The 19,993-nt window shown below is 38.1% G+C and overlaps 1 non-coding gene across 1 annotated transcript; it reads left to right on the top strand.

The window, feature by feature from the left end:
* Positions 1-5,909: 5,909 nt before the first annotated feature.
* Positions 5,910-6,015, top strand: LOC140894198 (small nucleolar RNA R71). The gene has a single exon (XR_012153744.1). It is a non-coding gene; the product is annotated as a small nucleolar RNA R71 (small nucleolar RNA).
* Positions 6,016-19,993: the final 13,978 nt, after the last annotated feature.

Below are 19,993 nucleotides of genomic sequence, written 5' to 3'. Positions count from 1 at the left end.
TTGTGACTCGGAACAACACTTTCCGACTTGCCCAACGAATCATGGTAAAGCGCCTAGCAACATCGCCCCATGATTCCCTAGGTATCACTGATAGTGCCTACAAGAACCAGTAGATTTTGGTTAACGTACAGTACGGTCCCTTCATCCATATATCCCGATCGAATCAACAACCATTGGTATATCGAGAGTCGCTCAAGATTCGATAACTATGCAATGCATCTTGAAGATCAAATTAGTGACATCGCATGTGCTACCAAGAAACCATTTCTTAAATCACATCAAGTACTCTGGCCAGAGATTTGTCACACTAATATCTCCTCAGATCGCATAGGATATCCACACTCGCAAGTATGTGGTGAATCCTTGACAACAATGCATTGACTCCTATATGTGTCGTAACTGTACCCAATCTCGACACCTGATGACCCCCTCAGAGTCGGTAAACGAGTCAAAGCACAGTACTAGCATATAGAGTCTCCATGATGTTTCAAGTCGTAAGGACTAATGGTGTACAACCAAAACCGCGGACTTTATCCACTCGATAAGTGATAACCACTTGGAAAGTCCGGATAGGGTAGTTCGACTATTCATCCTATGAATATCCATTTGCATGCTTCGAACATCTCCATGTTCCCTACCAATGAAACGTGGTACTCCGCATCGCAAATGCTAGTCTCAAACTCGAGCGATCCTTATCCTTATTATCGGACGGCTCAATTGACTAGGAACGGTTTTAGAATATGCAGTGACTATAAGATGTATTTCATGATAGACATCTCCATGTTCTACCACATCTTACATACACTATAGTATATTCAAGGTCTTTATCAAAACAACAATAGTATATCACAATATAACAATATGAAGTAATATAAAGTCATTGCCATAAAAGTGTAAATAATATTAAACAAAAGATTGTTTATACAAAGAGTCAACAAAGCCCACAGCCACACAGTTGGCTCACTGGGCACCCACTCTTACAGCGCGGGCGCACCGAAGGAGGGGCGGGCGTGCCTTGAGCTCGAAAAAACTCACCATTTTAATGCTAAAGCGGCGCGGGCGCTCTAATTAATAGAGCGGGCGCCCCTTCGGTTCGAGATTGGTATCCAAAATCCTGCAAAAATCACAGAAAAACCAAATTACTTCCAAAACAACAAAATTAAAAGTAAAAACGAAAAAACAAAATTAAAACGAGAAAGCAAAGACAAAAACTAAAAAAAATTTGGGATGCCTCCCAAAAAGCGCTTGGTTTAAAGTCATCAGCCCGACGTGCACCAGTCTTTAGTTGGGATCATCAAGCAATGCACTGGATGCGGGTAGTACTTCGTTGCCAAAGTAGTGCTTGATTCTCTGCCCATTAACCTTGAAAGTTCTTCCATCTGTACACCGCAATTCAATGGCACCATGTGGATAAACTTTCTCTATGAGAAACGGCCCTGACCATCGCGATTTAAACTTCCCTGAAAATAATTTCAACCGAGAGTTAAAAAGCAAAAATCTCTGACCCTTTTCAAATTCTCTATGCACAATGACTTTATCATGCCACTTCTTTGTTTGCTCTTTGTAGATCTTGGCATTCTCATATGCTTCAATTCGGAATTCATCCAATTCATTCAACTGTAGTTTCCGCAACTCTCCGGATGCTTCGAGATCCATGTTTAGCTTCTTGATAGCCCAAAACGCCTTGTGCTCCAATTCCAACGGTAAATGACATGCCTTACCAAAAACCAGCCTGTAGGGAGACATCCCAATGGGGGTTTTGAATGCAGTGCAGTAGGCTCAAATGGCGTCATCTAGCTTGATTGTCCAATCTTTCCGATTTGTCTTAATCGTTTTCTCCAAGATTTTTTTGATTTCCCGGTTAGAGATCTCCGCCTGGCCATTGGTTTGAGGATGGTATGCACACGCCACCTTATGCCTGACACCATACTTAGTGAGCAAGGTATTAAAAATCTTATTGCAGAAATGCATACCTTCATCACTGATTATTGCTCGTGGAGTTCCAAACCGCGTGAAGATATTCTTTTGCAAAAATTTAACTACAACACGAGCGTCATTAGTCGAGGTGGCAATGGCTTCCACCCATTTTGAAACGTAATCAACTGCTAATAAAATATAAGTGTACCCAAAAGAAGGGGGAAAGGGACCCATAAAATCAATACCCCAAACATCAAATAATTCTACTTCTAAAATATTTGTGAGGGGTAATTCATGCCTTCTTGAAATATTTCCCGTTCTTTGACACTTATCACATGATTTCACCAAGGTATAACTATCTTTAAACAACGTAGGCCAATAAAAACCAGATTGTAGTACCTTAGCAGCAGTTCGGGTGGCTCCAAAATGTCCTCCATAGGGGGAGGAATGGCATTGTTCCAAAATTTCATTTGCCTCTTGCCCCGCCACACATCTCCGAATCACTTGATCGGCGCAACGTTTGAAAACATAGGGATCATCCCACAAATAGAACATAACGTCATGGAAAAACTTCTTCTTTTGATGTCTATTCAACTCTGGAGGCATAGCACCACAAGACAAGAAATTCGCAATATCAGCAAATCATGGAATAAAGGAGCTTGCCTCAAAGATTTGTTCATCCGGAAACAATTCCTTTATACTCTCCTCCTCCTTCACGTCTTCTAGCTCCAATCTTGACAAGTGATCAGCAACTTGATTTTCGCTACCCTTCTTGTCCTTGATTTCAAAATCAAACTCTTGTAAAAGTAGAATCCACCTTATCAAGCGTGGCTTGGCATCCTTTTTGGAAAACAAGTAGCGAATTGTTGCATGGTCAGTATAAACAACTACTTTAGTACCAATTAAATATGGATGAAATTTATCAAAAGCAAAAACTACTGCAAGCATCTCTTTTTCGGTGGTAGTGTAGTTTTGCTGTGCGGCATCCATGGTGCGACTGGCATAATATATAGCTCTGAAAATCTTATCTCTCCTTTGTCCTAATACCGCGCCCACTGCATAGTCACTAGCATCGCACATAAGCTCAAAGGGCTCCTTCCAATCCGGCACAATCATGATGGGTGCTGTGGTCAATGCCGTCTTGATCTTTTCAAAGGCCTGCAAACAATCATCATCAAAAATGAATGTAGAATCTTTTTCAAGTAAATTACACAGGGGTTTTGTGATTTTAGAAAAATCCTTGATGAAACACCGATAAAACCCTGCATGGCCTAAAAAACTTCTGATGCCCTTGATATTCTTCGGAGGTGGAAGCTTCTCAATTGCAACCACTTTGGCTCGATCCACCTCTAATCCATTGTATGACACTTTATGTCCAAGGACAATGCCCTCTTGAACCATAAAGTGACATTTTTCCCAGTTAAGAACTAAATTCTTTTCTTGGCACCTCTGCAAAACAAGAGACAGATTATGCAAGAAATGATCAAAAGAGGAAGCAAATACTGAAAAGCCATCCATAAACACTTCCATCACGTCCTCCACCATATCTGCAAAAATCGCCATCATACACCGCTGAAAAGTTGCAGGTGCATTACACAGTCCAAATGGCATCCTCCTGAAAGCAAACGTGCCATAGGAACACGTAAAAGTAGTCTTCTCCTGATCTTTCGGTGCTATAGCAATTTGATTATAGCCTGAATAACCATCTAAGAAACAGTAATAGCAATAACCAGCAAGTCTATCAAGCATTTGATCAATGAAAGGAAGTGGAAAATGATCTTTACGAGTAGCTTTATTCAACTTCTTATAATCTATACAAACTCGCCAGCCAGTTACTGTACGTGTGGAGATTAACTCATTATTCTCGTTCTTAACCACAGTAATCCCACCCTTCTTAGGCACTACTTGAACAGGAGATACCCAACTACTGTCAGAAATAGCATAAATCACTCCCGCATTCAACAGCTTTAAAACTTCTTTCTTAACTACCTCTTTCATGGCGGGATTCAACCGTCTCTGATGATCAACATAAGGAGTATACGACTCTTCCATAAAAATTTTATGCATGCAAATTGTTGGACTAATACCCTTAATGTCAGAAATTGACCATCCTAGAGCGGTTTTAAAATTTCTCAGAACTCTCAACAACATATCTTTTTCTACAGCAGACAAATGAGCAGATATAATAACAGGACAAGTAGAATTTTCACCAAGAAATTCATAACATAGGTGCGCAGGCAATGCTTTCAGATCATGAGTTTCAAGGGATACCTCTGGTGCACTATTTTCCAAAGTTTCAGATTCCTTAGAACTCATCATTTTTTTCTTTTGGAGCGCTGTCTAGGAATACTTTTTGTTCATGTAACTCTCAATCCTCTTCCTTCTCAACCACCTCGTCAGCCGCCAAACATTGTTCGAGCGGATCCGTACTTCCTGCACATGAAAAAGAGTTATGAGACTCAATAATTTCAATGCTCTTACATGTACTAACCTCATTTGGGCCCCTCATGGTGTGATAAATATTAAAAATCACCGCTTCACCACCAACTCGAAGTGTAAGTTCTCCCTTGTGTACATCGATCAATGCGCGTGCAGTAGCTAGAAAAGGCCTCCAAAAAATCAAGGGAGTTTCTTCATCTTCATCCATGTCCAAAATCACAAAATCTGCTGGAAATATGAACTTATCGACCTTAACCAAAACATCCTCCACAATATCCCGTGGGTATGTGATACTCCGATCAGCCAGCTGTAATGTGATGGTGGTCGCCCTGACTTCTCTAAGCTCCAAAGTCCTGTAAACAAAAAAAGGCATTAAATTTATACTGGCTCCTAAATCACATAAAGCTCTATTTACCTTAGAACCACCAATAAAACAAGGGATAGTAAAACTCCCTGGATCCTTCAGCTTTTGTGGCAACTTTTTCTGCAGGATTGCGCTACATTCTTCTGTCAAATTCACCACTTCGTTGTCCTGCAATCTCCTCTTCTTAGACATTACATCTTTGATGAATTTTGCATAATTAGGCATTTGTTCCAAGGCATCTGCAAATGGAATATTGATGTGTATCTTCTTGAAGATATCTAGAAACTTGGAAAACTGTTCATCAAGTGCCTTCTTCTTAAACCGCTGTGGATAAAGAAGTTGTGGCTTGTACATTGGTTTAGATTCAGCTTCCTTCTTGGGCTCTTCAACCACAATTTCTTCAGTCACTGGTTCTTCACTTTCTTTGGCTTTGCTCTGCTCTTTCTCTTCTAACTTCTTCCCACTTCTCAACTCAACTGCTTTGCACTGCTCTTTTGGATTCACTTCAGTATTGCTGGGAAACTGTCCTCTATTTTGATCCTTCAAAGCATTTGCAAGCTGTCCAATCTGTGTCTCCATGGATTTCATGATAGCTCCCAAACTACACATGTGTGTCTCCATGCTATCCATTCGAGTTTCAGTCCTCGACATCCACTTATTAGATTCAGTAACAAATGTAGACACCACATCCTCCAACGATGCTTTACCTTCCCCTTGATTTGTATTGAATCCCAGAGGGGGTTTCAACACATTCTTGTTGTTGGCATAAGAAAAGTTTTCATGGTTACGTAAACCAGGATGATAAGTATTATGAGGAGGGTTACCTCGATAGTTTCCATAGCCTCTGGGATTTATATATTGAGCTTCCTCAGGTGGATGAGATTTATCTATGGCAACCGACACACCTACAGGTTCTGCGATATTCACCTTGTTCAGAAAAGCCACTTGTGTACTCAACGCAGATAGCTGTGCAGTAATGGATGTAAGAGGATCCACACTGTACACTCCTTTCTTGACTCTCATATGTTCAGATGGCCATTGATAACTATTGATAGTCATCTGTTCCAGCATATCATAAGCCTGAATGGGGTCCTTGGCAAATATGGTACCTCCAGCAGTAGAGTCCATAGACATTCTTGTAGGCGCATTCATTCCATTGTAGAAAAACTCTATTTCTTCCCAATCTGCAAAATTATGATTAGGACAATGCCTTAACAAATCTTTGTACCTTTCCCATGCCTCGTATAGCTGTTCTGAATCATGCTGTTGAAAGGTACTGATCTCAATCTTCAGCTGGGTTGCCTTGTATGGTGGAAAGAATTTCTCTAAGAATTTCACAGCCATGCCCTCCCAAGTTGTTATGCATCCTAGTGGCAATGACTGCAGCCAACTCCGTGCCTTGTCCCTGAGAGAAAAAGGAAACAAACGTAAGCGTATTGTATCCTCAGAAACACCATTTATTTTAACAGTATCAGTAATCTCTAGAAAAGTGCGCAAGTGTAAGTGAGGATCAGCTGTGGCAGTTCCATTGAATTGGTTCTGCTGAACCATGTTGATTAAGGCCGGCTTCAACTCAAAGTTGTTGGCATTTATTGTCCCTCTAGCGATTCCAGAATAGTGAGCCTGGATCGTTGGCCTAAAATGATCTCTAATTGGCACCAAAGGCAATTCATTGACATCTTCTTCAGCCATGTTTAATTGTTCTTCTCTCCTAGCTTTTCTCAAAGCTCTTGCAGTTCGTTCAATCTCTGGATCAAAGAGCAAAGAATTCGCACTTTGAGATCTTCGCATAAACTGCAAAAAATAACAGTAGCAATTTATTAGTAATTAAATCAAAATAAAGAAAACTCTAAATTAAAACTTCGACTAATTGGTAACAAGACTAAAAAATAATCAAAATTACTCCCCGGCAACGGCGCCAAAAACTTGTTGTGAAATTTTCTCGCAAGCGTATGAGTGTCAAGTTTTAGTATAATGAAAGAGAGAGTGTCGATCCCACAGGGAGTAAAATGAAAATATTCAATACTTGTAATTAAAATAGTCTTAATTTTATCTAGAAAATCAAACTTCGAGAATTTTGCAGAATAAATAAAATAAATAAAGAGAGATTATCAAGCTCACACACACACAAATTTCGAGGAATTATCAATCAGAGAAAAATAGTTCAGAGGTTTTAATTTCACTTGGTCTCGACAATATTCAATCCTAATTAATCTATTTTATGAATTTCCTTCGATTAATAACCAAGAACACTTAGATTATTCTATTCCCCTCTCCCGAGCAACAAATAGAGTGTATCAACTAAAATTCGATTTCAATATCCCTATTAAAAATCTAGATGTAGTGATATGTGTAAAATGATGTTCCTTAAAGGTTCTATTAAAGCTATATACTCTCTCGAGCTATATAAACAATTAACAGTGTAGTTCCTATTGATCCTACTCAAAATCCCCTCTCCCGAGCAACGATTCTAAGTAAATATAACAACTCAATTTATGGTCCGTAAATTAAGAAGACATTCAATTATAGAAACACAATTAATCTATAGAAATTCAATTTATTAAAATCAAAGATTCATGAATATGTCTCAACCAAGCTACGTCAACTTCTAGACTAGAAAAGTTTAGTTCATGCTTGAATTCAATAAAAACCAAATAATGTTAAATAGCTCAAACATAATTCAACAATCAAAAGAAAATAAAAAGAAGAAACAAAGTCGTAGTCTTTCTTCCGTGTCCGGTCGAAAAGTCTTTGTCTTCGTTCCAAGCAATCTTCAATTCTTTAACTCCAAAAACTCACAGAAGTGCTCTCTCGAATATTGTGTGTATTGGCAGCTGATAGATAGTTTTTTGACTCAGAAAAATCCCCTAAATATGACCTAACAATCGTACAAAAAAATACCAAAGATATCTCCCAAAGTTTCCATAAACAATCGGACTCTAATATTCCAAACAGACGACGGCGCGGGCGCGCAGGAAACAGGGCGAGCGCGCTCTCAATTCGCAACACAAACTTTTGAACATTCTTCAACGGTGCGGGCGCGCCTAGGGATAGCGCGGGCGCGCCCTCAGCTCGACTTTTCTTCTTGAGTTCTTCAATAACAGCGCGGGCGCGCCTAGGGATAGGGCGGGCGCCCCTCCAGCTCGAACTCAACCTTTTTCTTCTCTTTTCCAACTCTTGAATTTCCTTGTAAACTTCCATCTTTTAAGCTTATTTCCACTTGAACACATCGAAGTCCATAACTTCCTACAAACACAAAAACAATAATAATTTCACGCAATATCTACCAATAAATTCCAAAAGTCAAGTAAAACCATATACAAATTAAGTGCACAAAATGCACTTATCAATGGGTCATTGGATTTTTTTTGGATTTGGTTGTTTTTGATGGATTGGAAGATGATATGAGTTGTTTAGAATTGTTTAATGACGTTGATGATTTTTGGTTTGACAGTTTATAGCCGTTATGCCGTCGAAATCGAGTTTTGGATTATCGGTTGTATTGTTTCGGTTTGAATTCCGGGTTTGTTTGAATTAGTAGATTGATATCGAATCCGTATGTTCAACATTTTCAGATTTGGGTTGAAGGTTCGGGTTTGGAATGAACTTGGGAGCTTTGAACCGATTCAAGAGTTAAAGACGGTATAGTATTGAATTTATTGAGATGGCTCGACTTGTTTTGAATCTATATTGATTGAGTTCGATTGTCTTTTTCAGATTTGAATCCTCGACGAACTTGAAAAGGTAAGAAGACGACAATTGAATGAATGAGACGATTAACTCGAATTTGATTTAATTCGAGTGCCCAAAAGAAATCACATACTTGTATGCTATTTGAATTATTTGATTTTAACTTGGATGAGTTTATTTCCACTTCCATACATCTTGAGCCAAAGATTCGATTCGTTTTGAACTTAGACGATTTAGGGAGCTATAGTGAAGTGGCTTTGAATTTTGAGTTTTTCCAATTGCTAGAATACTTCTTATAGTTGCTCTGAAGTCTAGGGGTTTGAGTTGAGCGACATCCACCCCAAATGGGTGTGTCGATGAGTTGTTCGTAAAAACTTGACCCCGGGATCCCAACCGAGTACCGATTGATATTCGATTATCCGATTAGATAATCCCGAGTTTTGAAGTCATGCATTGCATTTTAATGCATTTCGAGTTGAGTGCTGATATGCCTTTTTGAATTGATTGACTCGTTGTTTTATATAACATAATTTGATATATTATTTGGAATTTCTTGAATTGTCTCTTTTACTGGGAATTATATTCTCATCGGATTATCCGGCTGTCGTTTTGTTTGTATGTGTACTTGATGGCAGGTGGGGCAGGATCGAGTCAAAAGCTGCATGATTAGATCGAGTGGAAAATGATAGATTGAGGACTTGGTTTTAGAAGTCATACCTTGTATTCGAACTCTCGTGTATTCCATTTTGAGTTGTAGAACTTAGAATCGATGCTTGTTCTACATTTTTATGTATTTGAATACCTCGTTGTTGGAAAAATATTAGTTGGATCATGTTAGAGTCCTTATGGGTATGATATTACACTTTTGGAGTCATTTTTGGAGCAGAAACAGCAGGCCATGCACGCCCGCGCAGCCCAAAAGGCGTGCCCCGCGTCCTGCACTCTCTCGGAGGCCCGGACAGGGCGTTATGCATGCTCGTGCCTCGTTTGGCGCGCCCACGCGTCCCCTGTTATATAAAAAAAAAATCTACTTTTTGCGACGTGGTTTTGCGTCGCCGAATGTAAGGTGTGCGTCGCTAAATGTCTTATTGATTATTTTTATTTATTTTGATTACATGATTTATTTATGTTTGAAAGATTAAAATCCGGGTCCTCACATTAAGTGGTATCAGAGCGATAAGATTCTTGGAATTGAATTAGAGTGAGCGGGTAGATCGAGTCCGCATGGATTGAATTCTCGCATGTGATTGATTTATTTAAATGATTTATTTAAGATACATGCGAGCATGCTTTATTGATTGAGAATTATTTGAATTACATGGCTATGTGATTTAAATTTTAAAGCATGAATTACTTGAAATATGAACTATATTTTAATTTCGGATCCGAGTTCCACCATCTGCTTGAGCTAGCAGATCAGAGATTGTTTGCGATGTGAATTAGAATTCGATTGAGATCCGAAATTCAGTAATCTGTAGTTGAACGAACTTACCGAACAGAGATGTGGAACACCAAATGTTGATATGGAGATTTGGTGTCCTTTTCATACCGAATATCAGAATTGTCTCCTGAAGAATTTTAGTAGAAGACAACCAGCAGTAACTCCTTCGACTGATTTAGATTGTACAACTACTGCCCTGATAGATGTCACTTTGACAACGATGGGAGTACTACCGAGGAGGTTTTAGTCTTTTAGTCTTTTAGTCTTTGTTAGTTGATCTGCTGAATGACCTTCTGATTTTAGAATTTCGCGGAGGGATTCTCTTGTTCACAGTTGATGTCCTAGAATCTAGCCTGAATTGGTTGATAAACCAGTGGTTAAAGAGTTGCTGTTATCATCCAGATGAGATTTTTGGATTACCTCTAAGTCATGAGGTTAGATTCAGCAATGACTTGAGATTAGACGCCATCAGCTGAGAGTTTGATAAAAAGAATTATTGAAGACTGGACTTGGGTTGAGGTATGACTGCTTTGGAGTATAGTCGTACCGTTTGTAGTGAAAATCGTCTACAGTATTGTAGATCTTTTGAATTGAATCTATCAGATGTATTTAGATGAAATTAGAAATTCTTACCGATATTTTCGGTTCTGTTCGAAGAATAGTACTAATCATACAGAGTATTGGAGAATGGTCTTATAGAATTGAGTGCCGAGACTTTGCATGCTATACTATTGAAGTCTGAAATTTGATTGTATCGAGATGTCCTTTCCTCGATCATATTAATTCTAGAGCTGGAATTTCTGTGATCATTGCAAGACCGAAGCTGTTTTGATTGAATCCAATCCGACGTCCGTACCTGAGAACTGAAGATTTTGAGTTCTATAGTAGATTTTAGAGGGATTCTTATCATCGAGAAACTGATTTCTCATCTAACTCCAGAGAATGCACTTGTACCTGAACCGAACCTTATGAGATCAGTTTGTTTGACATGAATAAGAGATCGACCCGAGCTCTAGTATTTCTTATTTACTCTGTACTAATAATCCTCAGTGCATTGCATCTTCGTATCCAGATTCTGGAGGTGTTCTTATTCAGTGGAAGTTTGTGATAGCTCAGTCATAGTAGCAGCTGAAGCAGTACAAGACTCAACATCTGATTCAAGATATTGAATTGACAGTGATCTTATTGCTTGTAAGATCGGACATCACTATCTCCAGTGAAATTTTCGAAGTCTTTTCTGAACTGAGGAGTCAAGTATGAGTTGCGTAGCCGAACTGATTTTGAGATTGAGGGAAAGATTGGATATGATGAAGAATTCGATGGTGAAGTCCAGTATGATCCGAAGTAATCCAATGCAACAACTGAAGTTTGAACAGAATGATCTATTATTATTTTATCTACTACAGTTATTCTCTTTGAGCCGATGGATATGTTCTTATTTTATCTACTATCTTTGACTTCGTCGACCGACGAGTGTTGCACTTCTGATTTAGAGTCTGAAACAGATAGGAAGTCTATCAGAATTCTTTTATCCGAACTGAGCCAGAATTGATTTAGAAGATGGAGATAACACAGAAAACAGATTCGAATTGGAGAATTTATTGAAGAAGATTCAGAAACGGGGCACAGTCTGAGTTTCAGGACAGTGACGATACCTCAGTTGTGAGTAATTGTTTTGTTGTGACAAAGATTTTGATTGAGACAGAGTATCATGAGATTGACACTTTGCAGTTATTATTATTTCGTTCAGACGATCGAAAGATATTCAGAGGATTGAGGAATCGACCTTTATAGGAACAGATCAAGAATGAGGTTCGAAGTATGATTTCGTAATTCCTAGTCTGTCCGCATTTGATAGTGATAGAGATAAGGAACCGACTGTCTGTGGTACAGTTAATTGTCAGAATGAAAGGAAGATTACTTTTCAACGAATACCTTTCTGAAGCTATCAATCAGTTTGGAAATTTGAAGCCACCTGAGCTTTAATAGACCGATTGCAGAAATCTGCTACTGTACTCCATACGGAATGAATTCCAGACTCGACCCGATGTTGAGAAGTTGGTCAGAAATAATTTCAGATTGTTTTGCTCTGTCGCAGTTTATCCGTGCAGAATAGAATTGGGAGTGTTCGGCATGTGGTCATGGAGTTATAGAACTGTCTCATTTGGAGATGCTATCTGATTAGAATCGAGATATTGCTGTAGTCTGCTTCTATTTTCGTATAGAATGGATTCCAGACACGACAATATGATTGGGACTGTTGTCAGGAGGATTTTTAGATAGTTGACTTGTCAAAGTCTGTCCTTTCAGAATGAGATTTTGAATTAACTCTTCCCTTGAACTCAATCTTTAAGAGACTTTTGTAATTGGATCATAATTGGGTTCAGTTTATTATCCTCAGAACGACAGACAGCCAAGAATAAGCGATATAGACTTTAAGAGTATATGCTGAGCTGTAGTGCTTGATTTTGGCACTAGCTGGATGGATTTCTCATCTTTTGCGAAGTTTCTGTACAACAGCTATCAGACGAGTATCTTGATATCAATTTTTATTAATGAGTTGTATGAGAAAAAACGAGAATCTCGATTGAATTGTGATGATTTTCTGAGTTCCCTGACTTGGGATCAGATTTGATTCGAGGTTCGATAGATGGATGGAGATTCCTGTCTATGATGAAGACGATTAGAGAAGAAGGATGAACGAATTATTCGGTTTCCAACGCAGACCTCTGTACTTATGTTTAGGGAGGCCGAGTAATTCAGAAGATTCCTCTTTTTTGAGGCTGTGGTGGTTATGATAAGGGAGAGAACTGTCTCGATGAACTCACGGGTTCCTTTGAGATTCTAGAGAAGATAGGCGATCTCGCCTACCGACTTTTACTCCTTCAGTTCTCCTTGTTTCCATCACTTTGTTTCTCTGTATTCTTGGGTATTCTCGACGTGCATCACGTTTTTTGTTACCAAATTTGCAAATTTCTTTGAGATTGAGACGAGAATTGATGAGTCGCCAGCTTTGTTGAGACGACCGATTCAGAGTTGACCGAACATAGCAACAGCTCTTTAGCGAGACCGATTCAGATGAGTTGTGTAGTTGAGCCGATACAAATTTGAAGAAACAATACAAGTAGCGGAGTTTGATTAGAACCGAGATTTCAGAGTTAATTGAAAGAAGAATTATTATAGCAGTCTTCAAACTGTATCTTATTTCTGAGATGGAACTGCTTTGATTTCGAGGACGAAATCGATTCTTAGAGGGGGGGGAATTGTAAGGCCCTGAAATTAATTATTTTGGGATTAGTGGAATTTATTAATTATTAAAATTTAATTGATGGAATTAGTTGAGCCGAGATGGAATTGATTTGATTTGGAGTTTCAGGGACCGGTTTGCAATTAAGATAGTTGACTAGTCTATGGGGTATTATTGTTATTATCTAATCTACTTCTCACCATCACTCATTTCTCCTCTCTCCTTCCCTCTCCCTCATGTACGAACAAAGAAGCCATGGCCAACGATTTTCAAGCTTTTCTTTCGTTTGATTCGCCCGATCCGACCTTTAGATTTCAGATTCGAGTTGAGATTCACGATCACCGCAATGAAGGCTTCATTCTGACGTAAGTTTTGCTACGTTCCACGAACTTTGAATTTTGTTGGGTTGTTAGAATTTGATAATCTTGGAGTATGTTGTTCTCGAGCTAGCATAGATCCTGTATTTGAAGTCGGTTCGGAAAAAGAACGAAGTTTGGATTTTATATGATTTCTGGAGCTTAAATTCGAAAATGGGTCTTTGGATTTTGGTTGGATTTGGTTGTTTTTTATGGATTGGAAGATGATATGAGTTTTTTAGAATTGTTTAATGATGTTGATGATTTTTTATTTGACAGTTTATAGCCGTTATGTCGTCGAAATCGAGTTTTGGATTATCGGTTGTATTGTTTCGGTTTGAATTCCGGGTTTGTTTGAATTAGTAGATTGATATCGAATCCGTATGTTCAACATTTTCAGATTTGGGTTGAAGGTTCGGGTTTGGAACGAACTTGGGAGCTTTGAATCGATTCAAGAGTTAAAGACGGTATAGTATTGAATTTATTGAGATGACTCGACTTGTTTTGAATCTATATTGATTGAGTTCGATTGTCTTTTTCAGATTTGAATCCTCGATGAACTTGAAAAAGGTAAGAAGACGACAATTGAATGAATGGGACGATTAACTCGAATTTGATTTAATTCGAGTGCCCAAAAGAAATCACATACTTGTATGCTATTTGAATTATTTGATTTTAACTTGGATGAGTTTATTTCCACTTGCATACATCTTGAGCCGAAGATTCGATTCGTTTTGAACTTAGACGATTTAGGGAGCTATAGTGAAGTGGCTTTGGATTTTGAGTTTTTCCAATTGCTAGAATACTTCTTATAGTTGCTTTGAAGTCTAGGGGTTTGAGTTGAGCGACATCCACCCCGAATGGGTGTGTCGGTGAGTTGTTCGTAAAAACTTGACCCCGGGATCCCAACCAAGTACCGATTGATATTCGATTATCCGATTAGATAATCCCGATTTTTGAAGTCATGCATTGCATTTTAATGCATTTCTAGTTGAGTGCTGATATGCCTTTTTGAATTGATTGACTCGTTGTTTTATATAACATAATTTGATATATTATTTAGAATTGCTTGAATTGTCTCTTTTACTGGGAATTATATTCTCACTGGATTATCCGGCTGTCGTTTTGTTTGTATGTGTACTTGACGGCAGGTGGGCAGGATCGAGTCAGAAGCTGCATGACTAGATTGAGTGGGAAATGATAGAGTGAGGACTTGGTTTTAGAAGTCATACCTTGTATTCGAACTCTCGTGTATTCCATTTTGAGTTGTAGAACTTAGAATCGATGCTTATTCTGCATTTTTATGTATTTGAATACCTCGTTGTTAGAAAAATATTAGTTGGATCATGTTAGAGTCCTTATGGGTATGATATTACACTTTTGGAGTCATTTTTGGAGCAGAAACAGCAGGCCATGCGCGCCCGCGCGTCCTGCACTCTCTTGGAGGCCCGGACAGGGCGTTATGCACGCCCACGCCTCGTTTGGCGCGCCCGCGCATCCCTAGCTATAAAAATAATAAAAAATCTACTTTTCGCGACGTGGTTTTGCGTCGCCGAATGTAAGGTGTGCGTAGCTAAATGTCTTATTGATTATTTTTATTTCTTTTGATTACATGATTTATTTATGCTTGAAAGATTAGAATCCGGGTCCTCACAAAGATACTCTTAATCAGATCAAATCCAATACGGTCACAAATCCAAAAATCCATCCAACAACACGAATATTTCCATTGTAAATCATGCATGGTCATAATTGTAAGCAAAAATCAAAATTTTAACTTTAAAACATAAACCTTATAGGCATGGAGGCAGGAGCATTCGAGCCCTTGACGAGATTGCATGCATGTGTTGTCTCCCAGAGCCAACCGCTCTGATACCAACTCTGACGTCTCTAATTTTTTACATTTACAAGAATTTAGATGCGGAAAAGTGTGGAAAAAATTTTCAAATACAAAAGTGCAGGGCCTGCATCGCGTTTACAAATACAATAAATCATGCTTGAAATTAAAATCTTTGTAATAACACTTAAAAATCTAATGACTCTAACATGCATAAAGGATTTAAAACAAGGGATACAACCCTATAGTCAATGACCGGTTCTTATATGGCATGCTAAAAACTACTACTACAAAGAAAACCTGAACCGTCAATTAAAATCTTAAGAAGTAGAAGAAACGTGAGTTTCGATAAAATAAACTTAATGCGGAAAATACCTTTTAAACATTTGCGGATTCAAGAATAAAACTATCATAATTTAATAAACAACATAAAAGGTTCAAAACTCAAAATCATAAAAACTCATCGCCACGAGAACGTCATTGAAAATACTAAATCTAAAATTTTATTAAAACTGACTTTTAAAGGTCGTGAATAAAATAATATAACAATAAAATGTCAGTAAACATATGCACAACTTCTCGCTTTAAAGAGCCAAATATTCGAACAGTTGTGTCATGAAATGCCTTCACCTCTTGGACTCTTCAGCCTTTCCACCAAAGCTTTTAAAATTCATTTACATCTCAAATCTAACTGCACCAATCAAGCATAATGAGTCAAAAGACTCAGCAAGAAACATACGTTACATAGCTAATACATATTAAAAATCCTCATGTTTTGGACGTGCAAGACTTAAACATAAACATCATGCATAAAAATAACATAAAAATAAACTTCTTCCATTTGGGGTGATGAAATACGTGCAATTGTGGTATTCATAACTTATTATCACATGGGGTTACCGTTATCATGGTCGTTGTACAACAAGCATATAGATGTACCATCAATACTAAACTTGACCAATATGCGCACCGAATACCGTCCATACTAGCCTTGACTAATATGTGCACCATCTATGTACCGTCCATATTGGCCTTGACCAATAAGTGCACCGAATACCGTCCATACTGGCCTTGACCAATATGTGCACATTCATTCTTGGAAGGCCCTTTCGGAGCTCATCCCGAAGTACCACTCCCGTGCATCATTCAAATCATAAAATTTGTCATAATTTCTTGTCAAACATCATCATCATAAACTTTATCATTCTCATAATAAAACATCTTAAACTTCATAAACTTTCATCATAAAAATTCTTATCGTTCATGAAGCATACTTAAAAACCTCCTAAAATCATCATGTCATCATGAACCTTAAAAATAACTTGAAACTTGATATGTCGTGCTCTTAAAATCCTTTCATGCTTGAAAATCACGTGTGCTAAATGAAATAAAGATAAACACGTCCATAAATCTTTCATAACATTTCATGTTTTCATATGGAACATAGCTTTCGTGAGAGCATACTAACATATAATATATTACATAACTAAATCAATCCACGTGAGTCGTTTTTTTTGTTCTTGACATTAAAACTTGAAAATTTTTACATTGGACATACTAAAAAACTTAAAACACCTTAAAATATCATAAACATGAATTTAAAACATCAACATGCAATAAGATAATTTTCTGGGCAAAACTCTGCCGGCTGGGGCGCATAGAAAGCGCGCCCCTAGGCGCTTGAGCATGCAGACACGTGCGCTCGAGCGCGCAGGTCGCTGCCTGGGCAACCAGGCAGCGCTACGCGGGGTGCAAACCTGCGAATCTCGATTTTTTTTCAACCCTTTACAATCCCTTTTCAAACTCACTCACTCACCCATTGAAACTTATGATCAAACACATGAAAAAATTCGAAATCTTGAAACGGATTCATCTGAAAACAACCTGTTAGAGTAGATGCCTTGCAAGCCAAATGTTGGTCAGGAATTTTATTGACTCAAATGTAATAACAATTTTTTTTAATAAATTATAATAATATAATATATATATATATATATATATATATATTATTATAAACATAAGGTCCCACAACCATAAATATATATATTATATATATCCATATATATATATATATCGTATATATATATATCTATATATATGCATTTATATATATTGAGTGAGTCCTTAAATCCGAGTCCAACTCGGAAAAATTAATTAAACCCTTTTAATTAATTTTGCTCTCAAAATTTCTATAAGACTTTATAAAGCTTATCTATCGATCCAGTCAAATTTGTTTAACATAAATTCAACTCTTTGAATTTATTATCTCAACGGGAACAAGAAAAACCAGTACTTGTGTAACCCTCAATGGTTCAGGGATACAACTAGTTGTGGGTCCAGGCTTACCCTTATTAGCCTCATTCTATGCATCAACTCCTTGATCATAAAATGTCAGAACTCATTTCTGATTTAACCCATCGAATCATGGTAAGAGCGTTAAGTAGCACCGCCCCATGATTCCCTAGGTATCACTGATAGTGCCTGCAAGAACCAGTCGATTATGGTTAACTTACAGTACAGTCCCTTTATCTTATATATCCCGATCGAAACTGCAACCATTGGTTCATCGAGGGTTGCATGTGAATTTCGATAACGATGTGATGTCTTTTAGAATTACATAGTGGCATTTCATGTGTAACTTGGTAAACATTTTACTCTACTACACATCTTACACTCTGGCCAGAGATTATATGCACTATTATCTCACTTTATCACATAGGATATCCACACCCGTATGTGAGCGGTGAATCCCCGACTACAATGCACTGGCTCCTACATGTGTCGCAACTGTACCCAACCTCGCCACCTGATGACTCTCATGGAGTCGGTAAACGAGTCAAAGTAAAGTCCTAGCATGTAAAGCCTCAGTGTTGTCCCGGTTCGTAAGGACTAATGGTGTACAACCATAACAACGGACTTATCCACTCGATGAATGATAACCACTTTGGAAGTCCAAGGGAGGGTAGTTTAGTGAACTCATCGTATGAGCACCAATCTATATGATTGAACATCTCTATGTCCATACCAATGAAACGTGGTACACATAATCATAGATTCTAGTCTCGAGCTCGAGCGATCCTTATCCTTATTTTGGACGGCCCAATCGACTAGAAACTTGATTTAGAATATACAGTAATTAATAATATGTGTTTCATGATTGTCATCATATGTACAACCTCATATCTTACTATAGTATATTCAAGGTCTTTATCTATGCAACTTGCATTGGTATACAGATAAAGAAAATGCCAGATAAAAGATTAATTATACTAAAATAAAGATTGTTATTACACTTAAGTCAATAAAATCCCTGACCAACATTTGGCTTGCAGGACATCTACTCTAACAATCTCCCACTTGCCCTAAAGCCAACTACTCATTAGTTTTAATCCCATTGTTTCGCGATGCTTCTCAAACAATGGTCCTGGCAAGGGCTTTGTTAGTGGATCAGCAACATTATCTGTAGAGGCAACTCTCTCGATTGATATGTCTTCTCTTCCCACAATCTTCCGAATGATGTGGAATTTCCTCAGTATGTGTTTGGATCGCTGATGAGACCTTGGTTCCTTTTCCTGAGCAATGGCACCAGTGTTGTCACAGTACACCGGGACTGGATCAATTCCATTTGGAATAACGCCCAACTCTTGGACAAAATTCCTCATCCAAACTGCCTCTTTGGCTGCAGCAGATGCTGCTATGTATTCGGCCTCAGTGGTGGAATCCGCAACTGTGTCTTGCTTGGAACTCTTCCAAGAGACAGCAGCACCATTAAGCATGAATACAAAAACCAGAAGTCGATTTCGAATCATCCACGTCACATTGGAAGCTAGAATCAGTATAGCCTTCCAATTTTAATTCTCCACCCCCATAAACCATTAACAAATTCTTAGTCCTTCTCAAGTACTTAAGAATATCTTTCACGGCTTTCCAATGCAATGGACCAGGGTTAGCCTGATATCTGCTTGCAACACTCAAAGCATATGCTATATCAAGACGCGTTGATATCATACCATACATGATACTACCAATTGCTGATGCATAGGGAACACGTGTCATCATCTCTATCTCTTCATCAGTCTTAGGGCACATTGATTTAGATAGAGTAACACCATGACACATTGGTATGTATCCTCTCTTGGACTCTTCCATAGAGAATTTTTAAGTATGGTATCAATATACGTGACTTGGGTGAGCCCTAACATCCTTTTCGATCTATCTTATAGATTTGTATTCCCAATACATAGATGCTTCACCCATGTCTTTCATGGAGAATTTACTTGCTAACCATACTTTAGTTGATTGCAATAATCCTATATCATTCCCAATGAGGAGGATATCATCAACATAAAGTACTAGGAATGTCACTGCATTCCCACTAAATTTCTTGTACACACATGGTTCCTCAGGATTTTTAACAAAACCAAACTCTTTGATAGTGTTATCAAATCTGAGATTCCAACTCCTAGATGCCTGCTTGAGACCATAGATTGATCTCTGAAGTTTGCATACCTTATGCTCACTTTCCACTGATGTGAAACCCTCAGGTTGAGACATAGAGATTTCTTCTTTAATGTCTCCATTGAGGAATGCTGTTTTCACATCCATCTGCCATATTTCATAGTCATACCATGCAGCTATGGCTAGCAATATTCTAATTGACTTGAAGATAGCGACTGGTGAAAAGGTTTCCTCATAGTCAATT

Source organism: Henckelia pumila, chromosome 3 (genome assembly GCF_033568475.1).
Source record: "Henckelia pumila isolate YLH828 chromosome 3, ASM3356847v2, whole genome shotgun sequence".
NCBI classification, from domain to species: Eukaryota; Viridiplantae; Streptophyta; class Magnoliopsida; order Lamiales; family Gesneriaceae; genus Henckelia; species Henckelia pumila.
This window is presented reverse-complemented; position numbering and strand designations above follow the sequence as displayed.